Consider the following 16,571-nt stretch of genomic DNA (forward strand, 5'->3'; position numbering starts at 1 on the left):
ACAGAGGCAAGCAGGAGGGATACAGAGATGTACTTCATTTCTACAAAAAAAAATTTCTTCTGATTGCCTAAATTTCAAAGCCCTTCATTCAAGACTGTTTATAAAGCCATTTCTTCAGAGCATAGCTGTTCTGCACTTTTCAGGGTGCCCCAGGTCAGACAGCTAGAACTGAGCGCTCACAATGTCCTCGACCTCTTCTAAAGCTTTGGCCTCCATCTCGCAGCCCCTGAGGGGAGCGAGTTCCTCTGACCCAGCCCAGCTCCCCTCAGCGCCCAGCAGTGACCGGCCCCTCACGGGGGTCACGTTCTCAGCCCAGGAGGAGGTTTTTGCCAGTTCCTTGAGGTATTTTACTGCCTGCCATTGACCTCGAGGTATCAGAGCAGGCAGGGGAAATGAAACGGGGACAGCAGAAGGAAGGGAGGGGGCAGTCGCCATGCCAGGGGCTCAAGGGTGCCTTGCTGTGAAGGGCTGCTGGCCCGGCAGAAAATGGCCACTGCCCCTTCCCCTCACATCACCTCACATTGCCTCGCCCCCTCTGGAGCCTTCACCACTCCTCTTGGGTCATATCCTCACACACTAAAGCAGCAGGTTGTGCTATTTTTGTGTGCTATGGCTTTTTCTAGTGTTTAATAACTAAGAAATCCCAGGTAACGGCATCTGCTGCTATTGAGGTATTTGGTGTGGCAGACTTGGGAGTGACTATCTTTATTCCTTCTCTCCTGCTTTCCCTCAGTGTTTATAGAGCTGAGGTGCTCAGTAAAAACTTCTTGGGCAGCTTAAGCACAGGTCTTTAACTGTGTCTTTGAATATGTTATTTTTATTAGCAGAGTCCTTTTCTGTAGAAAGGAAGTTCAAAGCACTGGCTGAACAACCCCTCTCACCTCAGTAATGACACTGCAGTGCGAACAACACATTTTCCTTTCTGGTCACATATCCTTCATGAAATGTAAATAAATACTAGGCAACGAAGCACATGCTTTTGCGGAATACGATGTTATTTAGAAATTGGAAGACTCTTGCCAGGTAAAACAATGGGCAGATTCTTTTTTTCTTGCAACAAAACGTTGCACTTAATCCCACTGGGTTTGTTAAAACAGCGTGAATATGTATTAGAGACAGTCAAACCAGTTTACCTTATGTTTGGGCTAATTTAGTTTATTAGATTATAAAAAACAGATTCAGATACTAAAAATTCTAAAAAATTACGATTTGTTTTACTGTGGAAGACTATTGTATTTGAAACGAAATCCAGTCTAAAACATGACAACCATTAAACTTAAATCCATAACCGAAGTTCAAAAAACCTGCAGATGGGAATGTCTAAATACTACCTTTCAGAACTTTAACATCATGAAGTGATTTAATGTTTTTCAAATAAAAATTATTTTCTGTTTGCAGAACCACCCTGAAACATTTTATCCTGGCTTACGTTACTGAATTGTTGCAGTGACCTGTGGGAAGTGTAGCTCCTCTCTGCAAGTGGACGTGTTTTGCCAGAGTTGCATGTTAGTACTGTAATGATACTAGTATTCTGACTCTGTCTCACAAACCAAATATTGCAATACCACCTGAGGCAAAATATTTTGATCTTACTTCCTAAATGAAACCCAAACATTTTTGAAAGAGCACAGCTTTTCATTCCAAGAGTCTTTTCAAGCATAAATGTGTTTCAGTGGAACACTCCTGAGCCATTTCAACTTCCAGCCACAATTTAAAAAAGCACAATCTTTTACAACCTCACTTGCTAGATAAGACCAAACATTTCTGCATGGTTTTTTTCTGAATAAACAAACCATTAGTTAGAGCTGTAATGCAGAAAGCAAACCTTTCAAGATTGGTCTTTTACTGGCCAGTTAGAAAATGTTTGAGGAAATGTTTTACCAGGTAAATATGCTATTGATTATTTTAGAATAAAATGAGCTAAGAGGATAAGTAGGCAAATAAAATGGGTAAATATTTAAGAACAGTTTTATGAGTTCTGTAGAACTGCACAGGAAAAAGCCAATGGCAACAAGATTGTGGCAGCAAATAGGCTTAACAAATGTGGTGTTTCTGATGCTGTTGTGAACTGTTCCCTTATCTTCTCAGCATAGTGCACAATAAAGTAAGATAAACTGGGGCATGGCCCCTGGAAACCAGCTGGCTTGACAAGCTCCCTGAAGAAACACAAAACTTACATGACAATGACAGAGTAAGGGGGCAAATTCCTTACTGCTTAATGTTTTGAGCCCTAAAACAGTAAATAAGTGTGCCATTGGCATTTAAATGTGTAGATTTTGCACTCCAGCTCAACTTTTCAGACATCTCATGAGTTAGCAACACAGTGACCTGAGACTGGGATTTGGCCTACTCTGACAAAGGGCCTATTTTCTAATTGTTGAGGATGATCCAACTGGAGCATCTGGATGCTCTCAGCACACCAGAGTACACAGCCTATTCAGAAATCAGATTTCTGGAAGGCTACAGATCCAGATAAACATAAGAGGCATAATTTTTGGCCAGCATGTAACCCTACTTAAGTGAGAATAACTGAGTTCATGGATTTACATGAGGTGATGATTATTTATTTTCACTTTGTGTTAAAAATTAAGCTGGAAAATTGGTTAATAATTCTGAGTGGGTCTTTTTCCCCATTCAGCTTCCATTCATTCATTCTATGCTGAGCAAATGTTTTCCTTGATTAAAGGACTGCAGACAGTGTCAGAAAAAAAATGCACTTTTTGCATATTCGCTTTACCTATGATGCTGAAATCACTTTTGTGTCAGTTTTCTGGTATTTTTCATGGTTCACAGACACCGTCACCCCTCAAAAAAATACTTGAGAGGGGCATCTTGCAGAAATCCTGTTAGCAGAAAGCAATGTAATGAACAGGCCTGTTTTGGAAACCATGAAGTGCTATCATCCATAAGAATAATCCTGAATAAACTGTCTGATAGCCTGAAGCCCAGACTGTTCTTTTGTGGACTTGTGGGTAATTGCCACAGTGAAGAACATGCATATATTAAATTAAAGGTATGATTTTTTAATATTTTTTTTAAAATCAGTTAAATGCATTAAATCCTGTACTTGCTTCACTTACTGTCAGCACAAGGCTTCAGGCATCCTTGTAATGTAATAGCTGATGGAGTTAAACACACAGCCATTGTTCTGTGGCAGGTGACACCACAGCTTTGCATTAATATCAGGCTATTATTAATAACACTAATATATTCACTTGTAGACACAGGGCATCTTACAAAAGGGTTATTATTTTTGAATTGTGTAGTCTGGCTGTTTTCTGCACTTCATTGACTAATGCCACATTTGGGAACAGCTGGCCATGGGTGTGTCACCTGTAAAAACAAATATCTTACTACTGTATTAAATTCAACTCTTTTTTTTTCCTCTGCTTGGGTTCTGCACCATGGATGCTACCACTAGACAGATTATTAACCATGGGATTAATGGCAAATAAATTGTGCATGTGTGCTGCAGACGATATGGCTGATCTTTAGAAGATGACAAAATAAATGCATTTATGCTTCAAGAGTAGCAAAATGGCTTCACAGACTAGCAAAACTTTTCATCCTATTTCATAGAATCGTGCTGTAACCAGTAAGCATGTTAAATTATGTTATCTGTAATATAAGGTCATATTGCAGGAGCCTGATAGCTTATGTGAACCACAAATCACTGCCCTGGTAAAAAAGCTTTGTAAAGAGAGAGCATAAAGTCACCCAAACTGAGCGTAACAATGGCGAAAGCTATGATTTTAAATATAGAATAGCTCATATCACAAGCCAGCTGTGTATGTACGTGTATGTACCTCTGGTTATTAATGTCCACCAGGATGGACACTGATGCAGGAAACCAGAGAGACAGAGAGGTATTTTGAGTAGCATTCTGGAGAATGCAACACAAGTGGTAAGCCTGGTGCTTCTTGGGGCATGTGGTTTAGAAGTAGGACATTTAGCTCCTACAAATGATTTACCAAATGTTTCTTATACATCCCCTATCTAAAATTGTAAGATCTGTCAAAGTTCCCTGGGATTTATAGCAGCCTAATAACCATAATAAATGACTGTATTAGCACAGAGAGAACATGCATGGGGTGATTAATAGATTTTTCTCAAAGTCATAGATAAAAATGAACAGCAGAGGAAAGAAAAACCTTCATATTAACTCTGTGGGAGCTCCTGTATTAATTGGCACATAATCAGGTACAGCTGCTAATAATCATGCAGCTCTTTAAACCAACACACACAGTACTGCCAATATAGCCTTAAGAGCTAGAGATTAGAGAATATGCAAATGTTCTTTGAAATTCAGCTTGCTGGATGAAAGTCATATTTTCTTATAAGCTTACAGATCGCTGATCCTGGGCTCTGCTTATGTCAAGATGTGACAACAAGGGATTCTCTCATGTTATAAACCATCTCTTTACCTGCTTGCAGGTCAATGATCAGTATCTGTCAGAGGATAGCTTTTTCTGTGTCCTGTACCTTGATAACATGTCTTCAGAGCACTCAGTCTTCTTGATGGGACGTTCTGCAGAGTATTTGTGGGATCTTCTTTACTGGATATTGTTGTCCTTTGGAGAAACTACATATCCCAGCTTGCCAGAGCCACCACTGGGTCACTCAACACCAGGCAAGTTCACATAAGAAAGTAAACTTAAGCAAGAAAGTGATTGTATAGCAACAAAGGATTGAGCTCTTGATTACAACCTTGGAAGCAACTGCAGATGCAGCAAAAAAAGTCCCAAATATTTAAGAAACCTAGTGTCTCTAACAACTTCTTGTTCTAGATGTCACTTGCGGTTTTTCCTCTCGGCTACCAAAGCCAAAGGGCCAGTTCAGCAGAATTCCCCCTCCATAGGGCTGGCTTTCTGAGTAAGCTATCATCCTGGCATTCCATTAAGTTTAATACCCAAGAGTTTTCTTGTTGCTATTGAATGCAAACAAAGTTTCAAACCCCTCTCTGAAGAAACTGTTTCTTTACTCACTTAGGGTCTTTTGCCCTCCTGCAGCGCTGGCATGGTAGTTACATGTTGACATAAGTGTTAATGAGGTATCTTTAATGTGAAGCATGACAGCTATGCTTTGTGGAGAGGGCAGCTGGAGTGTTCAGCTTTTCCTGCTTTTAGAATGTCAGCTGAATTGCATTTAGAAGTGTTTATGTAATGTTTTGTTAATCTGGTAAGTCTGCTTGTGCAACATTTATGTCTTTGGCTTCATGGCACTTTTCCAGTGACCATGCAAGCCATTTCGCCACGTGCTAGTCATTTTAGGGTTTGTTCTGCCTAACAGTTATCCCAGGACTTGTATTATGTTGCTTTACAAATGGCTTTTGGTGCACCTGAAACACCATTTCTCGCAATTAGTCAGAGCTGTGACAGTTTTCATGTGTGTCTTTCCCAAGCTAATCAGCAGCTGCATTTGTTTTTTCTCTCTGAAATACCATTCTCTATCTTGGCCTAAATGTTCCTTTTATGAATATTCATAAATGTAATATGAATTAAATGTGAGAGATGTTCACTCTTCTCTTTGAGGTGCTTCCTTCTGTTCATGTCTGCAGCATGCTGACTTTACGATCACCCCCGGCCACCTGCCCCGCCCCCCCCCTCCAAAAAAAAAAAAAAAAAAGAAAAAAGGAAAAGGATAAATGAGTAAATACAGACACTTGTATAAAATCTAGTGCTGGGTGTTGCCTGGCTACTAATAGCTGTCAGAGCCAAATTAGCCAGCCTACTCTGGAGATACAGGTGATTAGCAAATGGGGATCTCAGCAACAGGAAAAAGCACAAAGGGGAGATTAACTGAGTTCAGAAGAGGAGGTAAAGGTGAAACAATTAGGGATGTGTGGGCTAAGGCTCTTGAGGTAATCTTTGTTGGTTTTATTTGTTGCTGCCTTTTTTGCCATGTAGATAATAGGTTTTTTTCTTAGGCTGACCCTATGGTTTACTTTTTCTAATAAAAGTATAAAGGGTTTGGGTGTGAGTTTTGTAGTTTTTTTCCAAATGTGTTGTTTTCTTGAGTAGAGCTTGCCCTGTTTTGTGCACTTCAAAGGTACAAGAGCAATAAAGAGTATGTAGAGTGAAATCAAAAATGCTATGAGGTAGGTCTTGCAGAATGTTATCCTGATGTTTATCAACTATAATGGTTGCTTTGTGGCTCTTTACAAGTTCATTCAGCACAAACAGGTACTGGACAAATCCTTACACCTTGAAAAATATGCTGGGGAACCTCTTCTGCTTTTATCAAAAGCAGTGTGTACACTTGATTCTGCCTTTCAATGTACTGAATATGCAATTTCCTCTTTAAAATATGCAGCAGTTTATCTGCATTGTGATTCTACAGAACTTTTTTTTCTTTTAATTCTCAAAGAAGAAAATGGCAAAGTGGCTTTTTATTGGAAGGAAAAATAAATATGAGGAAAAGGGTACAAAGCTGGGAAAACCTGGAGAGAATGTGAATAGGCTGTGAAAGAGTTATTGAAAATTCAAAGAAAGGAGTATGTGTGGGAAACTGTCCTAAATTTGTGATTGAACTTTAAACTCTTCCTCAACAGTTCCTTGTATTTTGTTAAATATTTTTGCTTAGGTTGTATTTTAAGCTTATAGAATTTGTGCTTATTTTTCAGGTTTCAAAAATGCTGTGCTAAAGAAAGAAAGATTTATCCCAAAATAGGGATAAATCAACTCTGGGGTACTGCTGGTGATCTCATTTACAGTAAAGCCAAACTTTGGGTTATTTTAGATGTATCCTTTGTGTACCTCCCTCTTTATTTAGTGTGTAGCCAGCATTAAAAATAACCTTTAACCATGTGCAAAGAACAAGAAATGATCAATACAAAGCCAGGCTACCTGCCAAGGAGGGGATTTTTAAGTTTGTTTGGGTTTTTTCCAAAGATAAAAACCATAATGGTATTATTCCTGCATGTTTTTATTTTTAAAAACTGTATTATATGTTGTTTGAAAAGAAAAAATAAGAATTCCTGACTATTGCTGCTTTTTACTATTTTAGAATTGGCAAGGACTTCATGCCTGACTGCTTTGGGGGTTTTGAATATTCCTGAAGATGTACACTGGGAGTTGTAATGCGTTTTCTGAAGGTAAGAGTAGTTTCTGTACGTTCTTTGGTGTAGAGGAAGAACCAGTGAGCTTTAGCTGACACCAAGAAGTTTCCCTGAGTTCGTGGTTTGTGCACATCCAAGGCTTTCTGTGTGGAAAAAAAGAGCTGTAACCACTCAAAAGATCAGATTTGGTTTTACCTTTTTTACCTCTTTAAACTGCAAGAGCAGTTTTGAAAGTATCTTAATGCTACCGTTCAGAAACATACTGCAATTGAAGTAGAACCATTTGAGCTAAGAATGGAAGGGTTGGGTTTTTTCCCCGATAACTTAATATACTTTTACTTGCTAAAGGTACATGCCATGGTTAAGATATAGACCATGCTATGAAGAGGTGGGGACCTTGGTGCATTTAAGGCCTTACCTGCATAATTTGTACCTCTCCAGGGTTGCACTCAGAAATACAACGCACATGAAGACAGTTATAGCAATATTGAACATTAAAGCAATAGATAGGAAAAATATGCTGACCAAACCAGTCTATTTTAGTTGCTTCCAATGAAGCTTTGGGTTTATTTCATATCAGATGTTGTAAGTCTCCTGTTGGAATGTGTATGTCTGACCGTCAGGCAGACTCTGACAGAGATCCTTAGTGTTTCTGGAACCTCAATAAGTTGAGGCTTTATTTTTGTAGTGAAAAACTGTGTAAATGGTAATCATTTTTGTAAATTGTACATAATACTTTGTTTATACCCTGGCCTCTTTGCAAATGTAGAAGTATAACTGTTGTGTCTATTCATGAACAACTTGGAAGTTTCAAACTTATGTCCTTTATGCCTGCAAGGGAAGATTTGATGTATAAGACGAGAGATTTTCTCTGATGCTGCAGGATGATTATTATTTTCCTTTAATCTTAAGTCTCATTACCTTTTTCCTGCTATGGCTTTCCATCCCAAAGGAGCCTTGAAATGATTTCATGTTTTATATGCACTTTTCTGTAAACCATGAAAAAGGAACCTTTCAATTTACTCTGTCCTCATCTTGCTACCTGGAAACTATATTTGTGAATGAGTTTTGAATCATCATCAGAGATAAAGATAAATTATACCTACTTTATGCCTGTTGATGAAAACCTCAGTATAAATCCACCTAGAATGTAAGAGAACAGGGTGAGAAGAAAGTCTTGTCTCCGTTGCCGCAGGTGGTGGCTATGACAGGAAGCAGACAAAGCTAGCCACCACTTGCTATCCTAGAACCTTTTCCTTGCGTATGTCCTTCTGCTAAGTCAAGCTGGGGTCATGCACAGTCACGTGAGTGCATGGGGAGCTTGGGAGGGGACCTCAGGTGTCATACAGAAACCTGAAGCTGGACTCTGGGCTCACCTTAGATGAGAAGAAGGACAAAATGTTTAACACTGGGTGACGTCATTCTGGGAATGAGGTTGTGAAGTGAGGATGCATGTCACGTTGAAAGGAAACTCTCTGCATCTTTAGCCTGGGAGTGATGAAGTGATGGTGATAAATATACAGCTCGTGGGGAGGCCCAAATACAAAGCCTGCAAGCTGAAATTACAGACTGCTGGTCAGCTACCTATGGCATGTAAAATAAACGTATGTGGTTTTATAAGAGCTTCTGAAAGTTGCGTTGAACTGAAAGATGTTCTTGATGGGAGGAAAATGGCAAAGTAACTTTCTTCTCTTTGCTTCTGCTTTCTTCTTGTCTCTGTTTCACCTCATCTAACACTTCCCTTTTGTTAATCACTCAGCACCATTTTCTTAGCACCTACCAACCCGTAAGTCTCTCTCTCTTTCCACCTGCTTCCTTGAAGATTAGTTTCATGTTATGATCCACCAAAGTAACCCATCTAACACCTAGCTGCAGAGATTGCAGTAGCAGTTTCACATCACTGACAAAATCCCATCAAAGCCAGAAATTGTTTTCTTTATGTGAGTGGCAAGGCAATTACTGAGCTGAGTGACATGGGTAAAGGAGTGCATTTACACTAGAAGCTATTGCTATGGCAGAAACTTCTGGCAGGAAAGCAGTGACTGACTGACATCCATTGGCTTATTATTATGGGCCTTGTATAAATGAAGTAGAAGCAATGACTGTTACTGCATTTTTAATCAACAAAGTGTTATGCCAGTAATTAGGTTTCAACTGACTTGCATCTCCTTTCTAGGCATTAATTGGAGGAAGATATGCAGATTGTGGTTAATAATAGAACAGTTATAGTTCTATAATCGCTTTCTTCATGTTCATCAATTTGATTGTTTGTGTGGCAAACATTTGATCCTATATGTATCTATTTATCCATCAGACTGTTTTATAAACGCCATTGTTTATCAAGTAGTGACATCTTAAAGTGCTGCAACTTGCACAGCCTCAGAGCAGCAAATGTAGAACTTCATTTCGCAAAGTAGACAGTGAGGCCTTTCAAAGAAAGCTCCAGATTGTCCAAACCACATATGGATGTCAGAGATGGGAACAGTGTGAGCTGTATGCTGAACTGATTTTAAACTCCCACTCATGATTTCCAAATGCAGCACTCTCAGGGAGGAGGCATGGAGAATTTTGGGAACTATAGCACTTGTGTAAATAAAGGCTCCAGAAATCTGGTTTAACAAAAGTGTTAATAATGATTATATTACCTATTTATGGTGGTGCAATTAAAACTGGGACCAAATTGATAGATGCAATTATATTATGGCTAACTGCAGAACACATTTATAACGTTTACTGGCCAAAAAGTTTGCAAAGGTATTTTCATTGTTTTGTAGATGGTGATACAGGGCTCTGGGAGGGGAGGGAATACCCATGTATTACATAGTGGCAGATGCATGCCTCTTCTTGTGACCCACATTGGCTGTTTTGTGGTCCTTGTGGCCACAAAATCTAAATCTGAATGCATTTTCCCATACCCTTCAGTAGGTGTTGCTTACAGATCAGCTCTGCACTAGCACAGGTTTCACTCTCTTCTGCACCCACTCATCTGCAGCTGTCTGGAATATACCATCTGGTCACGTATTAACAAACCATCAAGTCTGTCATTGAACTAGGAACTGAACATCCACCCCTATGCCTGGGCTTTAGTCAGCATGTCGGTCCTCCACAGATGCAGCCTGTCCTCAGGATTTCTCTAAATTGTTTTCTATTCCCTCTGTTCTAACAGACCAAAGATAAAGCATTTGGGCTGACAGAGACTCAACCTCTCTTTCTATAAAATAAACTATGTTATTATTAGGCTTAGCTAAGCTACTTTCTTACACCTCCCAGGGAAAGAGAAAACTGCTTGGGAACAATCATAGCGTAGGAGTGTGAATAAAGAATTCAGCAGAAATCCAGATGTATGTTTTATTTATACTAAAATGAAATATTGGGGGTTTATAACAGCTGATTTCAGGTTTCTACATGAAGCCTCTAGACAGCTTTTTAGTCACTAGATTACCATTATACACAGGAGTTAATTGGTTTGAAGTTTTGTGCCTTTGTGATTGCACAGGACTGCTGGGCACTGCCCTCCAGCCTTACTTGAGTTTCAGTTTGTAACTATCTTTTTGCAATTACATATGTTTCACATTAATAAAAATACTTTCAGTAAAAACACACTAAAGGATTTTGAATAGTGGAAGAATATGTTTCTGAATGAGTTGGTAAGAGGAGTGTGCATCTTAGACTTTGGAAAGGAATCTTCTCTGCTGTAAGTCTCTTCCTTCTTCTCTGATCCATGAGTCTAGACTCCTTTGGCAGGTGTTCTTTGCTTGAAGAGTGCTACCATGTTCTCCCTCAGTTTCTTCTTTTTTTTCTTGAGGTTCATCAAAGCCAGTTCTGTAGCTCATGTTTTCTAGCTCTCTGATTATTTTCCTAATTGTTCTCTGCATTCTCTCCAGTTGAGCAGTACATGTCTCCAAGTAAACAAACCCAGAACTGTGATATTCAAAACTGAAGCTGCTAATGCACCATTGAGACTGGTCGCAATATCTTTAAATGGAAATTCTACCTATATAAAGATTTAAATCACTGCATGGGTAAAACTGGTGTGTTTACCTTAACAGTTTTCAGTCAAAAGGTGTTATGCTGTTCCAGGTTGGTCCTACTCAAAAGTTTATGAAATGAGTCAACTAGCATATTTGCAATTCAGAAGAAAGCTTCATGTAGATTTAGATGATAATGAACGGTGTTTATAAGGCTTGTTTTACCACTATCAACATTCCTGTAAGACCATAGTGTCTGAATGTGTTGTAATCTCTAAAGTAATATCCTCAAATGTAGGAAAGTATTATTATAGCCTCAGAGGTGAAGCTTTGGCTTCCCATTTAACTTTAAAGACATCAAAGTCTATTCCCAGTATTGTTGGAGGGAGACCACTACCGTAAGATGGTTCAGCCTGCTCTCTACTGCATATAAAAGGAGCCTTGAAGCATTATAGACCTAGTTGAAGTATGCCTGTTGTTATCTTAAAGAAAAATGAAGATAAATGAGGGCCCCAGACTCTCGATACCTCAATCATATAGAAAATCTGTAGTCCAAGTCACTGGACTATCTTTCTTCCACTAAATCAAAGCGAACTGTGATTTAAGCAATAATCTTTGTACGTAGTGATAGTCTATAAAATGAATATAGAAAATGAAAGGTATCTAGTCTAATGCTGAAAGACAAGAAAATGAGTTATGTGGTAGCTCTTCTGGGTATTGCAGAGCCTGTTAACCTCAGTGGAGACTTGTGTTTTAGGAGGGAAGAAACAGCTAACACCGTCTCTGGCCAGGACTGGGAATTTTCATTATAATGAAAGGCACTATACTGAAAGTGCTGGGGATTTAAGGCTCTTACTCACTGCACACAGAATTGTAGAAAATTTAAAGATAGATAAGTAAATAAACTATGACTGGTAACAGCTGGCCATAACTTCTTAAGCCAATGGGCCCGAGTAACATCTTTTTGTTTTTTCTTCATCCTTGCCTTTAGCTGATAACACACATTTTATTTGTCATGGAGCCAATGCAGCCTACCATATGCTTAAAATGGATTTTCCCACTCCTCTCTAGTGCAAGCACAAGCTGCTTGCGCCATGTTCTGGTAGAGGTAGGGAACACTTTAGGGAAACGTATGTGCAAAACCAGGACAGACTGTTGATTAAAAAGCCAATGTTGACTTCAAAATGTTGGCCTGGATATTTCTAGTATCTCAAGTCCATGCTAAAACTCCTTTACATCCCTCCAGATGTAACATGCTCTGTAAATATTAACTGTGATTTCTTTAAAGGTAATAAAAAGACTTACCCTTTCCTTTCTTTCGAGTCCAGGCTTTCTACTCTCCTCCTGTTTATCTGGATTACATTTTTCTGTCTCCCGTGACAGTTGTTTGGTATAGTGTAACTTCCTAGCAGTTCAAAAGGAAAAAGATTGCCAATACAAATATTAAGAGTTCTGCTGAAACTAGATAATGTTTTAGCTGAAACAGAAATATGAAGAAATTATTATTGCAAAGACCTATTTCAATACTAGCTGTTTTGGTTTGGGTTTTTTTTTTTGGGGGGGGGGGAAACAAACAAACAAAAAATACCCCCACAACTTTCTTCTTCTATTGTGAACAATACTTCAGAACTTGCGGGGGAAATACATTTTCCCCAGATCTTCACCCTCCTTGTCCTTTGATGGGCTAAGCTGCTAACATAAATAGCTGTGTGAATGTGCCAGTTATTACTTTTTCCAAAAGGACATTTTGCTTTAACAGATAATTATGGTCTTTTGTTGTGTACTATTTTAGGCATATGCGTATTTTCTTATCACATTCCTTAGGTATCTCAGCATAGTTTTGAGGGATATGATGTATTTTGGTAGAAAGTTTCACTTTCATTGGAATTGTAATTCTGATTTATACTGGCTGCTGAGCATCCCAGAGATAATTTTTTTTTTACTTTTGGTTGCCTAAGTAATCCTGAGGGTTTAGTGGTGTATAGGACAAGTGCAGGGTCTCTGTACCAGCATAAATAGATTCACAGGAAGTGTTTTTGTAGACAAGAGTGAATTAAAAAGGTACTCTACCATAGGCTGGATATAATGGTTTCTTATTCTCTGCTGGACTATCTGTTGAATGTTTCATATCTGTGTGATGTTTCATACCTTTAGATCTCTGGTCAAAAAGCTGAAAGCTCTAGCCGTATCCCTAGAGAATAACTTCGCTTTTCATATATACTGAGGAATTTCCTTAGGCTGTAGTTCAGCAGAAACCTGCTTTTCAACTTCAAGACAGCTACAAACACCAGGGAGGGTAGAGAAGCAAAATATTTCTTGAAAGCAAAAGAGAGAAATTGATTTACCCATTAGAATGTCCTCTGGTCATTCCCTGCACCTGCCCAACAGGAAACCACAAAACTCAATAGTTTTCCTGATACCAAGGGAAAATGCAGTATCAAAGAATATTAATGTGTTGTTTTCTGTTATTACTTAAGATAAATATATAGATTAGGATGGAAGCTGCTCAGAAGATAAGTTTCCCTGTCCATAGCTCAAAGTAATCAGTCTTAGTTACTGACAGACTATGTGAATGTTGTTGAAATGATTGAACTGTAGCTGTTCTGAACCGAAGAAGTTTAATCCCTTCTGCAAAAGGATGGTCCCCAACCTACTCAGTGTCTTCAAGACCTCTGAGGATGAGGCATCTTTCTTTTTGAGGTCACATAAGTTAAACAAGGAAACTTGTTATAACAACTTGACTTTGTGAAGGTGTTCATTCCTGTTATCACAAAATCTACTGTAGCAGTTTTCTCTCTAGTTTATTTTTCCCTTGCATCCCTAAATAGCTCTATCATTCACATTGGAGTTTTGCAAATTCAGTAACTCTTTGAACACCTTTCTGCATTGAGAGAGGATAAAGATTTTATTCAACAGAAGTTTAGCAATACTGCTACAGAATGGCATATTAACCTCTAGTTCACAATTAGTATCATTTAAAAAATGATTTTTCTTTTCTGAGATATGTCAATGCTGTGATAACCCTGAGGTTCTGGATAATTCAGGTGTGGATATTAGTGAGGGTGTGAGGAGGAAGGGTTTGTATGTTTAGAGTTTACAGTCAAAGAGGATGGTTTCCATTGACATCAGTAGGCATCACAATCATTAACTCCACTTTCTGTTGAAGCTTTTGTGCCAGAAGGCTGTATGACTTTCTGTGCCCTGTTCAACAGCTGCATTTCAGTCCTGTGTGCTGGGTCTCCTTTCCTTGAGATGGGCTAGTTGTGCCCCCAGTTTTAGTGGAGTGACATGTCTGGCTTTCATGGGTATTGCATACTATTGTAATACAGCAATGCCCTCACGGCATCTTAAACTTTGTCAATACAATGAGAAAAGATGAAGGAGAAATTTGGCACCTCTACATAGAAATAAATAGGTTAGATGCAGGCTCTTCTGCAGTGTTTCTATGTTACTGTTAATATTCTTAGTGTCTAAAGTACCTTGCTGTAATTAAAAAAAAAAAAAAAAAAAGTAGCAGTTTACCTGAATTATTTTTCCAGGTAACAGACTTATAAATCTCCTTACAATTACTTTACTGTCTCTTCTCTCCCATTTGATTTACCCATGACTTCCTGACCATATTTTTAGCTTGTACTCAATCTCACATTGATGTCTCAGTGTGAACTAACCAACTAAATTCTGGCATTCTGAATAAGTATCTGTTTAGGCTTAACTTTTCTTTTCTTGTTTGTTTCTCCAAATAAATGTAGCCTATGTTCTGCCAGCCAGAGAATGCGACTTCAAATGAAAGAATGAGAATAGAAAAGAAATTATAAGTCTGTTAAAAAAAAAATTTTCTGTAGTTCTATTTATCTTTTTTTAGGCATATATGCAGTGTGTTTTCAGTGGTAGGAAAACCCAGGATCTATAGATTAATAGATTATAGATCCATTGCTTACACCGCAAAGCTGCTTTGTGGTGATTGTGCTGGTTCTTAGGTGTCTGGGAGTGAAAAAGATGAAGACTGATTAGTTTTCCTTTAAAGTGAATCTTGTGCCGCTCCCGATTTCCAAGTCCTTATCTTTCCCACTACCCTTAGTGGTAGGACTGCACCCAAGAACAGGCTTAGTTAGCTTTATGGGGTGCACATCAACTCTAAATCCTACACAATGAAATGCCTTACACAGAATGTGACATAAAGGAAGGCAAATTTTGCCCTTTATGACTACACAATTTCTAAACCTTGCTTTTTCTGTAGTGTGAATTAAACATAAATAATGAAAGAAACAGTGAATGGAGCTGAAAGGTATGAAAGACCTTATCACATTAAGTAAATGGTAGTGAAGTGCAAAAATGTTACGTAGCACCTTGTTTGTCAGTAAAAGTTATCTGAAGGACAAGCAAGGGCTGTCCTTTTTTTCTTTTTCTTTTTTTTTTTTTGCTCTGTCCCCTCATTCATATTAGGAGTTAAAGTGTTTGAATTAACTCTTCATAAACTTGTTACCAGATAAAAGGAAGTGGCTAGGCAGTCATCAGTCAGGTGGGGATGGAGTGACCTCTGTTCTTCTTTGGAACAGAAATCCTTGATGATGTACTGTCAAGTTCCAAGCCTATTTTTGCTGTAGGTTTATTTTTGTTTTTTCTTACCTGCAGGGCTTTATACATTTTCATGTTGGTGGCTTTTTTCTCTCAAGTCCTTGAGCTTCTAACTCTCCTATCTGAACAATCTTACCTTTGCCTACAATTTTACTTTTCTTATCTTGGATTGCTTTACCCTGTTTGTTTTTCACAGCTCATTCTCACAACTTAGCAATTTTCTCAGAACTCTGAGTCAAGGTTACACAGCTGTACTGTATCAGCTGGCCTTGGACCACAGATAGCTGAATCCTTGAGATTATGACCAGCAAAATGAAGACAAGAAGTTAATTCAGCTGTCTTAGTTCTAATGAAAAAAAATGGTTTGAGATGAAGCAGTAAAGTGATTGCTGCTTTATTAGTCATGTAGCAACAAAGTTCTGGTCTGAATAAGTCTAGATCATTTGAGCAAGGATCTTTTAATTAGGCTAATTAGTCCTGAGAAGCAAAAATAGGTCTGAGGTAATAGCTGTCTGATTCTTGTTCCAATTCTTCTGTTGGTGATGCCTGAAAAGGGGTTCTAGTTCAGCTTTTCTCAGAGCTGCTAAGGGGGCATGCCTGTGGTGGCACGCAGAAGGGATGATCATGAAGATCCCGTTAATTTTTGTCCCAGTGTAATGGTGGTTTTCTCTAGGAACAACTTCTGTAAAGAACTGAAATGGGAAAGGCTATTCTTTTACACTCTGAAGCTGTTTGGTAAGTCTAGGCTAAGATATAGAGGGACCTGCAGCAGTATTTAGACACAGACACGCCCTTAGATTAATTTACAAAATGTAGTTAATTACAATGACAGCTTTTTTGCTTACTTTTTTCCTGTAGCCTGTTTGCAGTACTCTATGGCTAATAAAACTGTCAATTTTCTTTTACTTCAATAAAAGGTCACTCCCCGACAACAGCCCTGTGCCTTCTAACAGCTAGTGCCTTTATTAATA

This window comes from Falco rusticolus, chromosome 12 (genome assembly GCF_015220075.1).
Source record: "Falco rusticolus isolate bFalRus1 chromosome 12, bFalRus1.pri, whole genome shotgun sequence".
Taxonomy (NCBI): Eukaryota; Metazoa; Chordata; class Aves; order Falconiformes; family Falconidae; genus Falco; species Falco rusticolus.